Source organism: Giraffa tippelskirchi, chromosome 1 (genome assembly GCF_054371585.1).
Source record: "Giraffa tippelskirchi isolate mGirTip1 chromosome 1, T2T-mGirTip1v1.2.pri, whole genome shotgun sequence".
NCBI lineage: Eukaryota > Metazoa > Chordata > Mammalia > Artiodactyla > Giraffidae > Giraffa > Giraffa tippelskirchi.
In genome coordinates, this window is record NC_137275.1 from 162,764,206 (window position 1) to 162,785,142 (window position 20,937).

The following is a 20,937-nucleotide window of genomic DNA, read 5'->3' on the forward strand; positions in this document are numbered from 1 at the left end:
ATTTGTCATGTGTCAACTTCTAATATAAATAAAATGTGGGAAAGCCCAACTTTTCTGTAGAGAAAGTTGGATGAAGCGAGCAAATAGCAGATGGACAGCTAAGTACCACCTAAAAACCAAGCTGAATAAATTCACGGAATTAAAAATGAGGAAACTGGCCCTGACTTTCCATTCAGCTCAGAGATGGATAGGATGAAGCTGGGGCAAGAAAGGGCACAATTACAGAACTGGGTGGTTAACTTTCCTTGTTGGTCTCTGAGCGCCTGTCTTGATATAATACTTTATTAATTAATTCGACCAGACGAACCCCAGCAGAGACCATGTGCAGACAGCGAGCGCTGGGGGACGCCATAGATTGTTTTTAAGGCTCACTCAACAAAGCCCTCTCCAAGCCACCCCGGTGCAGCACAGTTCTTGCTGATTGCAGGACCCGCCGCGAAGATTTGCCTCTGAAAGTTCCACTCGGACCGGGTGGAGAAGAACGGTCAAGGGGAGGACGCTGCTGTGGCCATGGGAAGGGGGAAGTGGGGGAGTTGAGGGTCCAAGTCTGCTTAAGGGCGCTCGCAGCCTCCCTCGACGACCACCAGAAGCCCCTGGAGACTCCAGAAGCTCACGCTGTCCCGGCGGGGTTCGACTGGCCGCAGGCCCAGGGCCCCCACACCCCTCCCCCACCTCCCGGCCCCGGCAACCTCGGCCGGAGCCATCTCCGAGTCGGTTGAGGGCGACCGAGGCCACCTGCCGCTACGCCGCCGAGGAAGAAAGTGGTCGACCGCCACTCCCTCCAGCGGAGCCGAGCCGAAAACTTCTCGGGGAGACGCCTCGGAGAGCCCTCTCACTCGATCCCGGACTAATGAAAGGGCCCCAGGACCCCAGGGCCGTGAGTCCCGGCCCGGGACGCGTCCGCACCCTCCCGCCTCCTGGCCCGACTCGGACTTTCCCGTTGACCCCGAGCCAGGCGCGCCGCCCTCCCCTTCCAAAACCCCCGAGCCCCTCCGCCACAGTGCGCCGAACCCCACGGGTCGCAGGGCCGCAGGAACCTCTCGGACCTCGTCCCTAGGCCCGTCCTGCGGCCGCCGGGGTAACCCAAGAAGAGAGCCTGCGGGGGTCTGCCCTCTGCCACCGCCACGGCCGCCGTGCGCCCCGGCGCGCCCCAAGCTGGCCTGACTGGGCGTGGAACCCGGGGCAGGGTCGGAGCCCCACGCCCCCGGCCAACCCGCCCGGGAAGGTGGCGCAACGCAGCCCTCAGCTCCACTCACCTCCAGCAGCTGCTCTCAACCTGCGGCGCGCGCCGGCCGCTCGCTGCCTCGCCCGCGGCTCGGAGACCTCGGAGAAGGGGGCGGGGCGCAGGGGGCGGAGCCGGCCCCGGGCTAGCGAGCGCCAGAATTAAACCCCGAACGTACGGGATCTACCAGGGCCCCGCTGCTACCGCAAAGGCAAGGAAGTCGGGGGAGACCCGCAAGCCGCCGACTCCGGGCGGGAGACGGCTGCGGCTGCGTCCTGGAGCGGGATGGAGGGACAGCTCGGGCCTGCAAAACCCCAGACGGCTCCCGGGACCTCAAGGAACTCCGGCTCTCGGCGGCGCTCTCTTTGTACCAGCGCGAGCCGGCCGGCAGGCAGACTTCAGTGCGCCTGCGCGCCGATCAGACTCCACCAGGCCCACGGGGCACTTTCGCGCACCTCCGCCGCCTCACCCCGGTCCACTGGCTTCTGCACTGAGAGCAGCAGGCAGAGCCGCTCCTTCCGCCCCGGCACGCTCCTGCTGCAGCTGTGTGTTTACTTTCTTTCCCCGAGGGAGAGGAAAAAATCCATCCCCAGTGAGACGTGCGTCAGTTCGATTCTATCAGCTCTTAGCCGGAGGGGTACCTGGACGCGGGAGGCTGGCAATGTTAACACGCCGGCTTAGCTCCTTTTACTGGCCCCTCCCTCCTCACCGCTAAAGAAATTGATCAGGGACTGCCGGCTTGGTTCCTGGCCGCTGGTGACAGCGGGACTCTGGAGCATGCAGGGATCTGGTTTTCTGCAGGTGCCTGAGTTGGACGAGCCGTGTCATCTGTGCGTTCGCGCCTTCTCGGCTGCAGGACGGAGTCCTCGGTGAAAAGGAGAGAATGCATGTCTAGAAGGGTGTAGGTGTTCTGGGGACTTCAAAGAAGACGCAGTGCCTGGCTAGGCAGCTTAGAAGCGAACTAGGAAGTCAGACACTCTCAATCTGTAGCAACCTAAGCGGGTGCAAGGGAGGCTGTGACTTGAGTCTTCTTTCAAATTGAAGATGGTTTGAATAAACAGGACGGGAGGACTGACAAATATTACCAAGAAACACTAATGCCAGCTCTCCAATCACTGATTTTTCTTAAGCTCGGGGGTGGGGATGGGCGGTTCACCCACTAAGGTCTCCAGCGTAGCACACCTCCCAGAGGGGCTTTAGGCAGTCACAATATTTTTGCAAGTAGGTTAAAGCGAAGAGTTATCACGAGATGCTAGCCTCTGGGGAGAAGAGGCTGTGAAATCCCTATATGTTCACAGCAAAACACACCTGCAGATTCCTGAAACCGATGGCCCCTGCCTGTGAAGAAGATAAGCGAAGGCAGCTCAAAGATACATGGCCGCAGGAAATCTCACTTAAAAATCTCAGACCTTTTGCAGGCTCATCAGGTGACAGTAAACAAACAAACACTTTTCCTCCTCCTTGACCTCCATTTCTTTATCTGTAGAATAGGCTATATGGATTCAATAGATCTTCTTTAAAACCCCCCCTCCCCCAAATGTCTATGATTCTATGTAAACAATACTTTTATTGTTTATTGTTTTATTGAGATGGTTGGATGGCATCACCGACTGGATGGACATGAGTTTGAGCAAGCTCCAGGAGTTGGTGATGGACAGGGAAGCCTGGCTTGCTGCAGTCCATGGGGTCACAAAGAGTCAGACACAACTGAGCCACTGAACTGAACTGAAACAATACTTATTCCCAAGGAGGGTCCTGCATACACAAAGGATGCCATCCATCCTTTTTTTCTCCTTGCTTACATTTACTCAGTAAACATTTATTTCATAGGTCCTATTGGCTCAGTGGTAAAGAATCCGCCTGCCAATGCAGGAGACGCAGGTTGATCCCTGGATGGGGAAGATCCCCTGGAGAAGGAAATGGCAAGCCACTCCAGTATTCTTGCCTGGGAAATCCCATGGACAGAGGACCCTGGCGGGCTACAATCCATGGGGTCGAAAAGAGTCAGACAGACTGAGTGACTAAACAACAACAAATGAAGATAAATCTAATCAATCAAAAGTATGGCATGTGTGCTAAGTCGTTTCAGTTGTGTTCGATTCTTTGTGATCCCATGGATTGTAGCCCGTCAGGCTCCCCTGTTCATGGAATTCTCCAGGCAAGAATACTGGAGTGGGTTGCCATTTCCTCCTCAAGGGGATCTTCCCACCCAGGGATTGAACCCATGTCTCTTATGTCTCCTGCACTGGCAGATGGGTTCTTTACCACTAGCACCACCTAGGAAGTCCCCCAAAGTATGGCAGATTCTGAACTTTTAGTAGGTTTCTATTTGAAGTTTTCTTTATCTTTAGTCATTTTTCTGTTGAGATGCAATTCACATAGCATAAAATTTGCTCTTAAAGTGCATAATTTCGTGATTTTGAATATATTTAGTTATGCGACCATCACCACTATCCGACTCCAGAACATTTTCATCATTTTCAATAACAAACTCTATACTCATTAGCAATCACTCCTCACCCACACCCTTAGCCCCAAGCCACCACTAATCTACTTTCTGTCTCTATGAATTTGCCTATCCCGGACATTTCATATAAATAGAAACATGTAACATGTAGCCTTTGGGTTTGGCTTCTTAAACTTAACATTTGCAGGGTTCAACCAAGTTGTCACATGTATTAGTACTTCATTCCTTTTTATAGTTGAATAATCTTCCACTGTATGGATAAGACCACATTATGTTTCTCCATTCATACATTGATGGGCATTTTGGATTGTTTCCACTTCTTGGCTCTTAAGAATAATGCTGCTAAGACATTTGTGTACAATTTTTTGTGCAGACACATCTGTTCATTTCTCTTGGATGTATGTCTAGGAGTAGAATTTCTTGGCTAAACTTTTTGAGGAACTAATACACTTTTCCAAAGTGGCTGTACTATTTTACATTCCTATTATAAGGGTTCTAATTTCTCCAAATCCTTACTGACTGTTGTCCTATATATATGTTAGGTGGTAGTTCAAGATTTTAATTTGCATTTCCCTAATGACTAGTAATGTTGAGCATCTCTTCATATCCTTATCGGGACCATTTGTATATCTTCTTTGGAGAAATATCTATTCAAATACTTTGCTCATTTTAAAATTGGGTTATGTGTCTTTTTACTGGTGGTCTTTATAAGAGGTCTTATATCTGATAAGTAACACTAGTCCTTTGTTGATATATATATTTGTAAATATTTTCTCCTATTATGTGGCTTGTCTTTTCACTTTTTTGATAGTGTCCTTTGAAGCACATATGTTTTTGACAGTCATGTTTTTACAATACAAAATGCCATACGCTAACACATAACACTTAAGAGTTTTCTAGACTATTAAAGTGATTCATACCCATTATAAGAAAAAATTAGAAAAATATAAAAAAGAATAAAAAATAACAATTGCTTATGGCTGTGTCCTAGATTGGGCCTTCTCTGGTGGCTCAGTGGTAAAAAATTTGCCTGCCAACGTAAGAGACATGGGTTTGATCCCAGGGTCGGGAATATTCCCTGGAGAAGGAAATGACAACCCACTCCAGTATTCTTGCCTGGGAAATCCTGTGAATAGAGGAGCCTGGTGGGCTACAGTCCATGGGGTTGCAAAAGAGTCAGACACAACTTAGTGTCTAAACAATAATAACTATCTTAGATACAGCCACTGTTAAGATTATAGCAAATTTCCTTCAGGGCCTTTCTAACACTCATTATTTATTTATTTGATATCACCCTCAATGGTGTCATGTGGCCCCATGCTCTATACTTGTGGTCATATTGAGAACTGTCTTACTGGCAGCATCTCCATGTTCAGAACCTTCTCCTTTCCCTCCTTTCCCATCAAAACCAATTTGTCCTGTGCCCATTCCCTCAGGATTCAGTTAAGGTAATCTAGTGTATTGATAATGAACATGACGATTATACACACTTGGCAGTTAAGGAACATCTGCTCTAGTTCTGAGATACATTCTATCAGACCACTCACATTGTGGCCTTTCATGTAATGGGTCATCTGCCATATACTAAGAGTGATGTGCAAGTACTAGCAGCCAACTCTAAGCTCCCTGAGCCTCAGCTCCTTGTCTAGATAATGGGAGAATACCTACTGTGCCTGCTTCACCAAGCTACAGTAAGGATCAAACCTCACAGAATGAGTTGGGTCAGAATGGACCCTGGATATGCTGCAGGTTCTAGAATCTGGCACCTTAAGTGTCCCATACACTCAGGCCCAATAATGTACACAGCAGCAAGGAGAGATATCAGGAGAGAATGAGGAAGACATGGGAGGTCACCAAAGTTTGTTAAGACTTTGGTAAGGTCACCAAAGTTTACCAAATCTTAGGGGCAGGTAGAATTGGGACAGGCTCTGGAAGTAATTTCTTAATACTCATTTCATCTCCCCCAACTTCAATTTTTTTTTTTTTTTACAGTGGATGTATACCATGGTTAGCATCAAGATTTTTTTTAAGTTTTTGTCATTCACAAATCTTTTACAGAGATGTGAAGGAGGGTTTTTCACTCTCTTCATGCCAGAGTGTTAAAAGTCAAAGTGGCAAGAACATTTATGTGTGCACATGTGTGTGTGTATGTGTAAGAGAGAGAATGCATGCACAAACCTGAGCACAAGTGAGTCTCCCTCAAAGGGCAGGTGAGCCGTGGGGCAGGGGACTGTACCACTAAGACAGCGGATTCACCACCTGCAGATCCTTTTCCAGTGCCAATCTTGGAAGTTTCCTAAGGGAAGTTGTGTGTTTCCTCGCCCTTGCCCAAGGCCTGACTGCCGCTAAGGAGTCTTCTGTTTAAGAAACATTTATTAATATTACAAAACCTTAGTCTTTGACTCATAATCTGGAAGACTTATCTTCTGCCAGTGGCTCTGTGGTTTCCTCTTCCAAAAGAGAGCTTCAGCTTCTGTGGCTGGAGAAAGCTAAAGTAGAGAAGCAGAAGGGAATGGCCCATACAGCTGGCTTCTGCTTCTTTCTATATCCCAAAGGTCATAACTCACATTTCTCTAGTTGGTTTGCTGCTTAGTTAGAAGCATTACAAAGCTTATGAAATGAATGTAAAATAATCTAATTGCCGACTGTCATCAGAAAACACATAAGGCAATGACTATCTAAATCTAGAAAGAAAAGAAGGTCTCATTTATTTCAACCTGTAATGGTTTCTGGAAATGACTGCTTGAAAGGTAAAGGACTCATCATCAACTCACTTGCTTTCGTTATTTTACAAAGCAAGTTAGGGTTCAGTTTGCAATAGGCTGAAGCCCCTTGTGAATATGTTTTATATGTTGCAGAAGGAGTTAACCCTAGTTCAGGAAATTTAAGCTAACAGCAATCTGTATTCATGATGATAATCATTATATCATTGTTACTATTATAAAATATTTACAGAGCATTCAAAGATGTATGACATCCTCCTAGGATGCTAAGTGGAGGGATTATGTGTACAAGCCTATCCCTGCAGAACCACTATATTTAGAACAATTATTTATTTAACAGATATTTACTGAGGGTCTACTGTGCCCAAAGGATTGTGTTAATTTTTATAAAAGACACAAAGTTGAAGAATCCCAAGAGATTACCTGACATTTTGGGATGTTAACACATACACTAAATTAACTGTAATATAATAGACATTTGCTTGAAAGGTATAAGTATTAATAATTAAGTATTATAGCTACTATAATACTTATACTTTATTTATTTATAATATATAATACTTATAGTAATATAGCATTATTATAATTAAAAATTTTAGTAATTGATAGCACTTATTAAGAACTTGCTTGTCGACATACAGATGGCTAATAAACTCAAGAAAAGATACTCAACATTGCTCATTATTAGAGAAATGCAGATCAAAACTACAATGAAGTATCACCTCATACCAGTCAGAATGGCCATCATCAAAAAACCTACAAACAATAAATGCTGGATAGGGTGTGGAAAAAAGAGAACCCTCTTGCACTGTTGGTGGGAATGCAAATTGACACAGCCACCATGGAGAACAGTATGGAAATTCCTTTAAAAAAACTAGGAATTAAACTATCATATGAACCAACAATCCCACTACTGGGCATATACCCTAAGGAAACCATAATCAAAAAAGGCACATGTACCCCAATGATCAATGCAGCACTATTTACAATAACTAGGACATGGAAGCAACCTAGATGTCCATTGACAGATGAATGGATAAAGAAGTTGTGGTATATATACACAATGGACTATTAGTCATAAAAAGGAACACATTTGAGTCAGTACTAATGAGCTGGATTAAACTAGAGCCTATTATACAGAGTGAAGTCAGAAAGAGAAAGACAAATATCATATATTAACACATAGAAATGGCATCTAGAAAGATGGTACTGATGAACCTATCTGCAAGGCAGCAGTGGAGACGTAGACATAAGGGAATGGATTTATGGATAGGGGGTGGGGAGGAAGAACTGAGAGAGTAGTACTGAAACATATGCATTACCATGTGTAAAATTATTATGTTGGTGCAAAAGTAATTTTTATTTTGCATTGTTGAACATTGCAATTTGATATTAGAATACATTCTTTAATAAATGTGGTTATGTTACAAAAAAAAAAAAGAACTTGCTTTTCCTGTGAGATAGACATGATTATTATCCACAATTTACAGAAATGAAAATGGAACTTTAGAGAGGTTCAAATATCTGCAGGAAGCCACCACAGTGCTCTGTGGTGGAGGCAGGACTCTAACCCAGGTTGCAGGAGTGCAGAGCCAGGTCTCAGCACTGATTATTCCAGCTAGGACAGCATGTGCATTACACTGTTTTGTTTTGCTTTTGCAGCCATGTTAGCGATAAACTTTGAGTTGAGTCACTGTCACTGAAGCCTTTTCTCCTTTGGCAAGGAAACCTTGACCCAGTGACCTTTTGACCTTGACCTCACAGCACCATTCTCTAACCCTGGAGTTTTCAGGTAACTGAGCTGTCTTTTGAGATTTGGAGACTTCTCATCAGACAGACTTTTAATGGAAGATAAAAATGAAGTTTCTGTGAATGAAGCTGACAGGGAGGGGAGACTTGCATGGGTGGTCGGGGCATTGCGGCTGGGGAAAGAAGGAAGGAGGCTGCCCCACATTCAACTGAAGATACTCAGCTGAATTTTAATCAGGAGCGCTGATGTCAACACAACCTCAGTCTCATCTTTAAAGAAGTGTTAACTTTCCCCCTCCTCCCACTGGTAAGGCTGCATCTCAAGCCTCATCAGGTTCCTGCACATCAACTAGACTGACGGTCATGAGCCTGACAAGGTTTTAGAATTAATTCGGTTTAACGTTTCTCGATATATTAAGTGTAGTTCCCTTTGATCACAAATTATTTTTTAAATGTTAAAGATGGCTTGCCTACCTGGAGGTCCTCAAAACCCTATAAGGAATGTGGGTGAAGTCAGAGCTTGAGGACCAGAAGCAACCAAGTTGAAGAAATGATGACTCCCTACTTACAGGATTTGGTTACGTAAGAACCTTGTAATGAATGGTGTATTCAAAAGGAGACATGGGACGTGTAACATCGTGCTGGATTTCAACAAAGAAGGGCTTGGTCAACTTCACAGTTGTCGAGCCTGACAAAGCACAGCCAAAGAAGGGGAGGAGAATGGTTAAAGTGGAGGAGGCGGACACAGAGTCTGGGGACAATGGCTTTCATTCAGGGAGATCCTCTCCGAAATTCTGCTTTGAGACTTGGAGAGAAGGTTTTATTGTCTCCTGTCATTCCCATACTTCAGCAGGGAAAACATCTAGTTCTAGAAAGCTATAATTATTGTCTTCACAAACAGGTTCACTCAGCTCCTTTGCACTCACCATCATAGGCCAGCCTAAAGCCAGCTCACCTTATTTAGCCAGCACTTGTCTTCAATATCTGTTTGTAGTGTGTGTACCTTAGGAGGACTCGCCCCCTCTGTATTGTCTTTTATGTATCTAAGAGCAGGGACTTAGTCTATTTAACTCTCAGTCATTGCTTAGCTAACTGGCACTCTTTTTATAGTGCCAGATATTATTTTAACAGTTGAACTCAAATGTCCTGCAATAGGGGATATTTGAGAGGATGTGACATAGCCACAGGGAGGAATGCTATATAGACAGTTAAAATGCCAAGAATGTTGCAATCTATTGCTATATGTGAAGTGATTCTGAGGGGAAAAATCAAATATAAAGAGGAGTGTATTACAGATAACACGTAAAAAATAAATGCTCATAAACTATCAAGGATCAGTGGTAATCTCTAAAGATCAAAAGTGATAGAAAAATGACAAAAATTGGGTTAGTTCCAATAAATTCTATATTTTCAAAAGTTAACTAAAACATATAGGTATATACGTATACATACACAAAACAAAACTGCTATACATATATGCATATGTTATGTTTCAATTAATCTTAAATATAAGGGCTTCCCTGGTGCTTCACGTGGTAAAGAGTCTGCCTGCAATGCAGGAGACCCAGGTTCGATCCCTGGGTCAGGAAGATCCCCTGGAGAAGGAAATGGCAACCCACTCCAGTATTCTTGCCTGGGGAATGCCATGGACAGAGGAGCTTGGTGGGCTACAGCCCATGGGGTTGCAAAGAGTCAGACACAACTGAGCAACTAACACTTTCACTTATATACATATATGTATATGTTTTAATTAACTTTTGAATACATTATAGTATTTGTTGTTTGTTGCTGCATAAACAAATTACCCCAAAACTTGGAAGCTTGAGACAACAAATGTTTATCAACTCACACACCTTCTGAGGGTGAAGAATTTAGGGTTTGCTTAGCTGGATGGTTCTGGTTTGTGAAGTTACAAAATGCCAGGGAGAACTGCTGTCATCTGAACCCTTGACCAGATCCACTTTCAAGAAGGCTCTGACTCATATGGTTGTCGGCAAAAGGCCTCAGTTTCTTGTAGTGTGGATGTCATAGGGGGCGCCTCTCCAAGGGCTGCTCATGACATGGCAGCTGGTTTCCCTCAGAACTAGTGATGACTGAGAGAGAGAGAATGACCAATATCATAGCTGCAATGACTTTTATCACCTAATCTCAAAAGTGGCATGCCATCGCTTCTTTCATATTCTTTGGTCCCATAGGCCAGCCCCGGTGCAATGTGAGAGGGACTGTACAAGGGTGTGAGTACTCAGAGACAGGACATTGGGGATCATCTTGGAGGCTGGCTATTACAACTATTAGAAACAATAATAAGACATTTTTGTACAAAAGCATGTTTTGGTTATTAAATATATATTTCAAATATACACTGAAATAGGTATTTTGAAATACCTAACTTTCCTAGTGATACTTTTCAAGAAATAATAATAATATTTATTTGGCACATTTTATGTGCCAAGCCACTGTGTTAAGCATTTTTCAGGGACCTTCTCCTATAACCCTGAGAACTTAAAAGGAAGCACTTTTAGTTGCCTCATTTCATAGAGATGGAACTTGAAGCACAGAGACGTTGAGTAACTTACCTAGGGGACACATATAGCAAGTAAGGAAACCAGAATGTAAACTCAGATCTATCAATTAAATGACATACATCACCACCAAGCTATACTGATTTTCTCTAGTCATAGTTTTGTGAAAGAAATCCTAACCTACTCATGTTTTACAAATTAAGAACCATCATTCTAGGTAAGTAGTTGAGAATTTCCCTGCAGTCAGAGTAAATAAGCTAAGACTCTAAATTGGAAGTTGGGTTCATGGAGAACTTTATCATGATTAAGACAGTAACAGTTGCCTAGTCCTCTCTCCTCCCCTTTTCTGTCTCTCCACTCCAGCCACACTGGCTTCCTCCTTGTTCTTGGAGCACTCCAGGAGTGCTCCCCCTTCAGGTCCTTTGTGCTTGATGTTCCTCTTCTATTCCCCTAGAGCAGCCTGGCTCCTGCCATCACCTCCTTTTCTCAAATATCACCTTCCCAGAGAGCCCCACTGTTGCCACACTGTTTAAAATTGGCCACTCCATCCCATCACTTAGCCCCACCGTCCTTCCCTTGTTCTTCTCCACTGACACTTGTCACCATCTGCAGCCTATAGAATTTACTGATGCAGTATGCTCATATTTCTCTCCCAATCCCAGAATACAAGCTCCTCAAAGACAAGGATGAGTATTTTGTTCACTGACTCCCACATTGTTCAATGAGGATCTCTAGCACAACAGTGTCTGGTACATAGTATATGTTCAACAATAAATTTGTGTTGGATAAATGAAGAAATAGCAATAGGGTGCATAAAATATGAAGTTGATATCAGAGCAGCTCAGTTGAAAATGTAATGGTCAATTTATTTTCCAGCCATACCTCTTTAAATTTAATTTTGAAATTATCTACAGATTTTGCCCAAATAGATGGTTCTAGAGAAAACTGCTTTCTGTTCATGGATATTTTACATTTATCACCATGTGTGTTTATTTTGTAACCAGAGGAGATGTATTAGAAGTCTCTAGAAACAAAAAAGTTCTAGAAACAGAAGATGCTTTTAACCTAGAACACAAATAAACTCGGTCAGGATTGAAGTATTTCCATTGTCCAAGTGACAACCTATCCCTCTGTCTAGTGACCCTATAAAACCTGGAGATCAGGCAAATATTTACCTTACCTTCCACATGAGACAAAGTCAGTTAAGCAAATGACATTTCATAATGAATGAAATGAAAGAACTTCCTTCCTATATTTACTCTGGATAATCTATTAATTTTTAGTATGTTTTGTTCCCCCAGACATAGAGCTATTGTTTGACAGAAGGTCAGCATTCATTCTAACTTTTCCCAGGTCTACATAGGACTATTAACTATAATGTTGGTCATTTCAGAATGCCAACTTACTAGTTGCCAGTATATTCAATAAAAGTCTCATTGATACTGAGTTTTACTTCTTCAAACCAAGTAAAAAAACCAAGTATAGTAATAACAGCTAACCTTTATTAGATACTCGCCAAGTGCCAGCCATCCTGCCTATATGATATCTAACACTTCCCGCCACTCTACAAGAGAGATACTACAGTTACGATGCCCAGCGAAGTTAAGCAATTTGTCAAGATCACGCAATCAGGGCAGAAACTGAAACCAAGATTTCTGTCTGATTCCCAAATCTGGGCCAGTTTCATGATACCACTCTCTGGCCCTATCAGCTGAAACAGTAGACTTACCTAGTCTAGGTAACAGCCAAATATTGCAGGGCATTATATTTACACTAAATTTTTTTCATTGTTTGTCTGAAATTCAAATTTACCTGAATGTCTTATATTTTTCTGATCCATAGTCAGATGCATTTTTTATTGTACCACTGGCCCCCCTCTGGATGTTGTGTACTTTTATTTGCTAAATCTGGCAACATGTGGAAGGAACTTTGGGAATTAAGTTTTGTGCTTCTTAGGAGTGTGTGACAAAATGATCGGGAGAGCTTTTTCAATATATCTACACAGGTTCTACCCCATGTTGCTAGGATTCTAAAGTGAACTCAGGCCTATTTGTTTATTAAAACATGTATTGATTGAGTTCCTACCCTGTGTCAGGTACATCTCTAAACTTTGGAAACACAGCAAAGAAACAAAACAAAAACTCTACTTTTGAGGATCTTCCCTGGTGATTCCACAGCTCACCCCTGTTAAGAAACAATGGCTCGGGATTTCCCTGGTGGTCCAGTGGTTAAGAATCTGCCTTCCAATGCAGGGGATGAGGGTTTGATCCCTGATCAGGGAACTAAGATCCCCACATGCCCTGGGGCATCTGTGGAGCCCACGCACCAGAACTAGAGAGAAGCCTGGGCACCACAATGAAAGATCCCATGTACTGAAAGACATTGCCAAAAATAAATAAATATTTTTTAAAAAGAAAAAGAAACAATGGGTCAAGCAGCTTCATTTTTGAGGCCCAGAACAGTGCCATGATGATGGCTCAAGATCACTGACAGAGGAAGAACTGGGGATCAAGTCTCCTCGCTCCTAGTCTAGGACTTTTAGAAAACTCTCTGCTGACTTTATGTCCTCAATTTTCCCAATACTCCCTTTTCAGTATTCTGTTTTCCCTAAAATTACAATCTTCGATCAGCAAAATATGGTCCAGGAAATTACATACTTAAATTACATTTAAGTATTATTTAAATACTCAATAATAAATAAACTTAATAACAAATAATAAGTAAACTTAATAATAATAAATAATACTTAATAATAAATAAATACTTAATACTGCTTGAGACTCACTTGAAACCATAACACCAAGATGTTAGGTGTCAACAGATATCAGTGATAGAGAACCATGACCCCAAATGAAAGTTGTGTCCTTATGGATGCTTCACTGTCTGTGTGCAGCATTTTTCATAGGCATTGAGTTATGCATCCTCCCAATAACCCTGGGAATGAGATAGGAAAGATGTTACTGTAACCGTTCATGTATCCAAGTTCAAACAACCCATAAATGGCCAAAAATGGGGCTCAAAATCAGGTTTTTCTCTCTCCAAGTTGGCATAAAATAATCTGAAGGTGAATGAGAACTTGGGCTTGTTTCATTCTTTCTTCTTCCAGCCTGAATAGGCAGTAAAGGCTGAAGACACTTACTGTGGCTGGTGAGGCTCTAACCTCTGCCTACTCCAAAGCCTCTCCCTCCCCAGGAGCACTGCCCTCCTCTCCTCTCAGGCTCCACATCCCCACCACATGGGACAGTGTGAACATAGACTATTAATGGCAAAAAACGAAAACAAAACCTCAACTGAAATGCACACAAGTTACCAAGATTCACATTCCAGCGCATCCCCAGATTTGTAGGAATTCGTGGAGCAGAATGATTAGTTTAGTACTGAGTTCACAGGGAGTTAGTGGCCTTGCTGGACCATTTCCTTATAAGATAACTATGAAATCATGCTGGGCCACAGAAAAAGGAACCTGGAGATGAGAGCTTGGGAAAGTGGGGCCTAGGTTGGATGGGGAAGATGTTGACTCCTTGTCAAATTTGCATGAGTCCCCAAAGTAGGCACACCCTTTTTTAGGGAGTGAAATGCAAATTCCACAAGAATTAGAAAATTAAAACTGGCAGAGGTTACTGACATCTGTGCCTCACTGAGCCTTACATTCAAGCTGCCTCTTGCAGTGAGGGATCACTAGCCGGGCATTTAGAGCCCAATTCTAAACCACCTCCATCATTTGAAGACTTCTCAGACTTGCCGAGGATAATTGTCCAACTTCCACCACCATCATTTCCTCCAGATCACACTGGCACCCTCCAGCAAACCCATACCATTGTTTTCCAGTTATTTACCACTCCCTTTATGCTCTCCAGTGCCCTACTGATGACTCGCTGATTTTAACAATGGTATTAAAACTTGACACTTCTGTTACCCCCTGAGATCCAAGTCAGTCTTAAGTACTGGAATGCGTGTGTGCTTAGTCGCTCAGTCATGTCCAACTCTTTGCGACCCCACGGACTGTAGCCCGCCAGGCTCCTCTGTCCATGGAATTCTCCAGGCAAGAATACTGGAGTGGGTAGCCATGCCCTCCTCCAGGGGATCTTCCTGACTCAGGGATCAAATCTACATCTCCTGCATTGCAGGCAGATTCTTTACCGTGAACCACCAGGGAAGCCCAAGTACTGGTATAGACTTTATTTAAACACAAATGCATCTGAGGTTTCTGCAAGAGCAGCCTCCTAAACCTCTCTTTCTATCTTTAATCTCTACCCATCCTCGCAACCATCCTATATGCACACACCTGTTGAATTCTCTAAAAGATCACCTTTATCCTGGCATTCTCCAACATAAAAATAAATTCATTCTCCTATGGACTGATAAAAATAAATGCCATCCATGGTACTGCATTACAAATAACAATGCTTATACACCAGATAATCCTTGTCCAATCACATGACAAGTAAGGACCAACTGAGACAATGTGTGTGAAAACATTAAAGAATATAGTATGTTGTTACATTTATATGGCATTTCAGGGCTTTTGAAGTACTTCACATGTTCCGTGTGGTTTCAAAAAATCAGAGAAGACAGATTTATGTCACTTTTCATATGTATATTTGTTTCCAGAAGAAGGCTGCTAAATTCCAAGTCTTTCACTTTTTTGTCAATCAACTGATATGAAATGTAAAATTTCATGTTAAATTCTGATATTAAATATCAATTACTATATCATTATCAATGGAAATTCATAAAACAGAGCACAAAGTTTTTCATCATAAAAAGTCCCTAAAATAAAACTTTTGCCACAATTAACCCTTATTTGCAATATGTATTGAGAAGAACAGAACAAAATTGTAAGAAGCACAAAAGTCTATGGGTCCTTGAAATCAGGTGGATAAAAATTGTTTTATGTAACTGAACAGCATATAAACTATGGAAAAATGTGGAGGTTTTGTTTGCTTTTTATTTTAATAATGGATAAAATGTAAGTTCAGGAAAAAAAAGGTAGTGCCTCCGCATGAAAAACCAATGTAACTCTGATTAAAAGCTGATGTTAGGTTAATTTTAATTTACAAGCGACATCATAGCACACTGATTAAGAGCATGGCTCCTCTGGCCAGCATGGCTGCATTCGGATCCTGCTTCTGCTACTTACTCACAAGCTGTATGACCTTGAACAAGTTACTTAACCTCTTTAGACCTCAATTTCCTCTTCTATAAAATGGGAATAATAATAGTACCTACCCATAGAGTGCTTGTGAAGATAAAGTGATTTAATATTTACACAATGCTTAGAATATATATTAAACACCTTATAAAAGGTAATGGCAATGTTGATGATGATGACAATGGTGATGATCTGAGGAGGAAAGACAGAATCAAATTCAAGGTTACACAGAGTCAAGAACTTTTTCATGTTCTGCTATGTATCCTGGTTAAGAAATCTACCTTTGTAGGGCTGAATCCTCAATTGAAAAATGTCTCTTTAGTCAAAGGTAAAACAATTCTGGAATTACAACAGATCTGAAGGTGGGCATTTCTTTCTGAATATCCACTTAATAAAGGTTTCAACTATAGTCACTAGAGTCTGGTCAATCATTTTTGGAGCCAGTTGAGGATTTTTCTCATTGCAAAAGATGGAAAACTACCAAGCAAATTGGCTTATGACAAATGGGACCTTGTTGGTTCATATGACTTGAAAGTCCGGGGGAAGGACTGGTTTCAGACTGGCCTTGATCAGTCTCAACCACGGACCTCAGGACCCAGTTTCTCCCCATCCCTTAGTTCTCCCTTCCGTAGGTAGTGCTTCATTCTCAGATTCTTTGTGATGGTACCTTATAGCTCCAGGTTCTGGTCATCATTACTGCAAACAGGCCCAGCCCAAAGGAATGTGGGAACCTCCACAAACTCCTCAGCTAACATCTCCTTATGACTGCAAAGGGGCATGAGATCTTCTGGGAATTATGGAAAAGTTCTAACATTTGACTGTTCTGATGGTTACTCTATAAATTTACTAAAAATCATTGAATTATATACTTCAAAAGGGTGACTTTCATGGTATGTAAGTTACACTTCAATAGAACAGACTTCCCTTTTATCTCTCTGGCTCTGATAGTGTCACACACCCATTTCTGAATCTACCACCAGGTCAGAGGGATGTGATGCTCAGGGCAGCCCGGCCTGAATACCACACCCATATGATGAAGATAGGGCTAAAGTCAGTTTCATCCAAAGCAAAGGGACTGAGGGTGCAGAGAGAGTGGTTTCCCAGTTGAAAACTGGGTTAATGGATTTTGTTGCATAAGGCCCAAGGACCAAAGTTAATCTAGGACCAGTCCAGGCTTTCAGGGTCTCACTGAACTCAAACTTGGGCCTGTCATGAGCCAAACCACAGATACATGCCTGTCTTGTGAGGCCTAACTTTTGTTCTTCTTGACTTTTCCATGACAAGTGCCAAGGTGGGATGATGAACCACACATGCTGGATTCTCATTCTTGGAAATTAGAGATGTCCCCAGTTAAACCCAGAAAGCCCTTCTCTTGGGGCTCAACATCCATCATTTCCTGCCGTGTGGACCGAGTGTGGGTGCTGCCCAGCGCTCACTGAGGCCATTGCAAGCTGGCGACACTTCTCTGTGCCCCACTAGGCGAGCCATCAGCCCCATGCTCCCTGGGAACAGCCAGAAACAAATCCTCCACTCTTTTTTTTTTTGTCATATTACACCCTTATCTCACTTCTCACTATCTGTTTCAGACTTGATTCTCAATGCTTGCGACTGTGGGTCCAAAGGAGGGATGAGGTAATGGATTAGAATGAACTGGATGGCTCCAGATTAAGTGATCTTCCAGGGCACAGAAGCAGACAGTGCTTGAGGCTCTTCTTCGTGGAAGAATAGCAAAATCAGACACAAGTCAACCCATCTGAAGCGCTTACTCAGGTGGAGGCACTGAGCTGAGCGGCCTGCATCCACTGTGCTTTTATTCCTCACAACCTGCTCAAAGGGTAGATCATCTTAGCCACATAGATGGGAGCAAATTGACTCAGAGGAGTGAATTTAGGCCTCGGAGGAAGTCAGAGGGGTGCTGGGCTTGGAGTAGGGGCTGTCTGCCTGTAAGGTGGGCTTCTTAAGCCACTTGAAGCTGCCTATCTGCTTCTAACCAGTCTGGCTGTGGCCTGCAGCCCCCTTCACTGTCATGGCCAGTGTCCTTGAAACCCTTGGAAGGGGAAGTGGCTGCTGGCAGCTCACCTGTGCAGAAGCAGAGGAGAGGCCCCAGGGGTGCAAGCTGACAGCCCACCAGCTGCATAGGTACACAGGTGGGCCTGTCTGGCCAGTAGCACATTGTCAGTGTTGTTATTTTTAATGAATTGGATGACCTCCACAGGGCAGGTAAAATTCACACCGAATTTCAGCACTCCTTACAGTGGTAAACCAGTTATTTCACACCTGCAGGTGAGCTGTCTGGCTCTGAACAGCATTTGCCTTTAAACCTTGGAAAGTGCTAACAAGTTGTCAGAAGTGCCTGCCCAGGCCCCTCTTCTATCCTGTGCTGTCAGGAGGTCTGCATGGGAAGCAGGAAGAACATCTTTTCTGTTTGCATAAGAAACCATAAACTTCAGCCTCCTTCTGGATCAATGAGTCTTCTAGGTGTAGGACTAGGGACCTAACCATCATTGCATACCACTTATAGCATGCCATATAGTATAGTGCATATATGGTATACAACAGTGATTCAATTATATATATATATATGTATATATATATATATATACACATTCTTTTTCTTAGCTTGATTTTAAATATAACAACAACTGTTTAATCATAGGTGGTGAATTTACATGGTTGACATCCTTTATCAGAACTCAGAACTCCAGCATTTGTGCAAATAACCACCAGGCTTGCTTATAAAATTTTAAAGCTAATAGTATAACCTGATAAAATGATGGTTTTGTTATGTGCTTATATGTATTTTGAGAGAAATTAATTAAAGGAGATAGAAAAGCAGTTGAAGCTGCTGGATGGTTGGAATTATCTGAGTAAGTGTGATCTTGACTTTAATGAATTAACAAGTAAGCTTCTTGCTGTAAGTATTTAATTAATTTTAAACCACATTTGATTTAGAAATCATTAACATTTAATTTATGGTCTAGTGTTCAATTAAAATCATCTCTACAATTATGTGCAGGTACTAGATCCTATTCTTGCATCGGTTATGTTATTCTTCAGTCACTGACTACCGCTGAGGAGTCAGCTCCCCTCAGATGGTGACCCGTGGTGGTGACCGTGCTCTAGGGGCTGGGGTTGAGGCATCCATGGTATGTTTTTTTTTTTAAGTGTCCCAGGTGATGCTAGGCTTCCCTGGTGGCTCAGTTTGTAAAGAAAGTGAAAGTGTTAGTCACTCAGTTGTGTCTGACTCTTTGAGACCCCACGGTTTGTCCATGGGATTCTCCAGGCAAGAACACTGGAGTGAGTTGCCACTTCCTTCTGCAGGGGATCTTCCTGACTTGAGGATTGAACCCAGGTCTCCTGCATTGCAGGCAGATTCTTTACCATCTGAGCTACCAGGGAAGGCCAGTTTGTAAAGAGTCTGCCTGCAATGCAGGGGACCTGGGTTTGATCCCTGGGAAGGGAAGATCCCGTGGAGAAGGAAATGGCAACCAACTCCAATATTCTTGCCTGGGAAATTCCATGGACAGAGGAGCCTGGAGAGCTACAGTCTATGGGGTTTCTAGAGTCGGACATGTCTTAGCAACTAAACCTAACCTACCTAGGTGATGCTAATGTGCAGGATTTGGAGAACTAGTGATACAAATTTCCATATCAAGTGGATGTCTTGTTTGGGAGGTGGTGGACGCTTCCATCTAATAATAGGCCAGCAGATGTCTCTGGAAGTGGAGTGCGTGTTTACACATCCACAGTAATGGTACAGGAACAGGAAAGTTGTACTTTGTGATGGTTAACCGTTTAGTCAGTTTCTGGAGACAGAGGTGTTGTGTTGGAATCTGTGTTTCTCATTGATTGGATGACTTGGGGCAAGTTATTTTACTCCCCTGAGGCTCAATTTACTCATCACTAAAGCCAGGATAATAAAGGACTCCACCTTAGCGGTTGTTGTGAGGAGCAAGTGACAGCGTGCATACACTGAGCTCAGCACAGGTTTTGGCACCTTCTGGGCAATTAGTCACTGTTAGCTACTGTTGGCAATGAACATAGCACCAAGCGCCTGCTATAAACACTAAGTCGTTTCAAAGCCAAATTCAAATTCTCAAGAGGGTTTCTGCCTCCTCACTTCTGATTGGCAAGGTTTAGATTTACCCTCTTTACTTGAACTCATTTGCCTTGGCTTAGCATCAGGGGTAACTGTCCAACATGTGGCTGGTTAGCCTGTTGACAGTCTGCAAACAGGCAGTGGAGCTGGGGTATGCAACAGGCAATACAAGGAAAGTTCTAAGGGCTCCAGCTGCAGGCAGTGGGGCCCAGCTAAAGGAACTGGGGCCCCAGGGAAAGCTTTCAGGTCCTAGTAAGGGAGAGGTTGGAGGCTGAGGAGGAGCAGGGCCCAGCCTCAGAAGAGAATACTAGGATCCAAGGACCTCCCTTCTGTACTCTCCCCACTCCCTGCCCACCTCTTGCCTTTTGGCTTTCTTGGGGGCAGGAGGAGGGGTTGTTCTTACCACCTAACAACTCTCTACTCTCCATTTATCTCAATGTTGTTTATCATTTTATGCTCAGATCAAGCCTTGGATATTCTGTGCCTCTTTGAGGACCAATCTAGATGATCAATCTGGCAATACTTCCTCTGAGTGGCTATAGGACTTTGGAGTTGTGTCTGGAACTGTTAGTTGACTTTGCATGAGCATGTGCTGTGTGCTTAGTCACTTAGTCATGTCCAACTCTTTGCGACCCCATGTACTGTAGCTCGCCAGTCTCCTCTAGCCTTGGGGATTCTCCAGGCAAGAACGCTGGAGTGGGTTGCCATGCCCTCCTCCAGGGGATCTTCCTGACCCAGGGACTGAACCCAGGTTTCCCACATCACAGCCCGATTCTTTACTGTCTGAGCCACCAGGGGATATGTATGAGCACATTTTGTTTTAAAGCTTTTTTGAGTTGTAGAGTTGGAGACCATATTTTACACTACTAAGCAACCCTTCCTCCTCTTACCACAAATGTTAACACAAGTGTTTGGCTCTTAGATAAAAGGGCATTCTTTCCACATACAACAGAACCCAGAAGTCAAAGAAGGCTCAAAGATCTTTTAGTACAGGAGTAGCAAC

The 20,937-nt window shown here is 43.3% G+C and overlaps 1 protein-coding gene across 24 annotated transcripts in view; it reads right to left on the bottom strand.

The window, feature by feature from the left end:
- Positions 1-20,937, bottom strand: part of KANK1 (KN motif and ankyrin repeat domains 1) — a 243,906-nt gene that overhangs the window by 213,927 nt on the left and 9,042 nt on the right. For 12 of the 24 annotated variants that reach the window (XR_014057316.1, XR_014057373.1, XM_081503152.1 and 9 more), the window contains exon 1: positions 1,257-1,711. The gene's annotated coding sequence lies outside the window, so the exon portion shown is untranslated. Of the gene's footprint in view, positions 1-1,256; positions 1,712-13,468; positions 13,618-20,937 lie in introns of those variants that run through there. The other 12 variants (XM_081503223.1, XM_081503114.1, XM_081503179.1 and 9 more) reach the window with 4 other exon arrangements.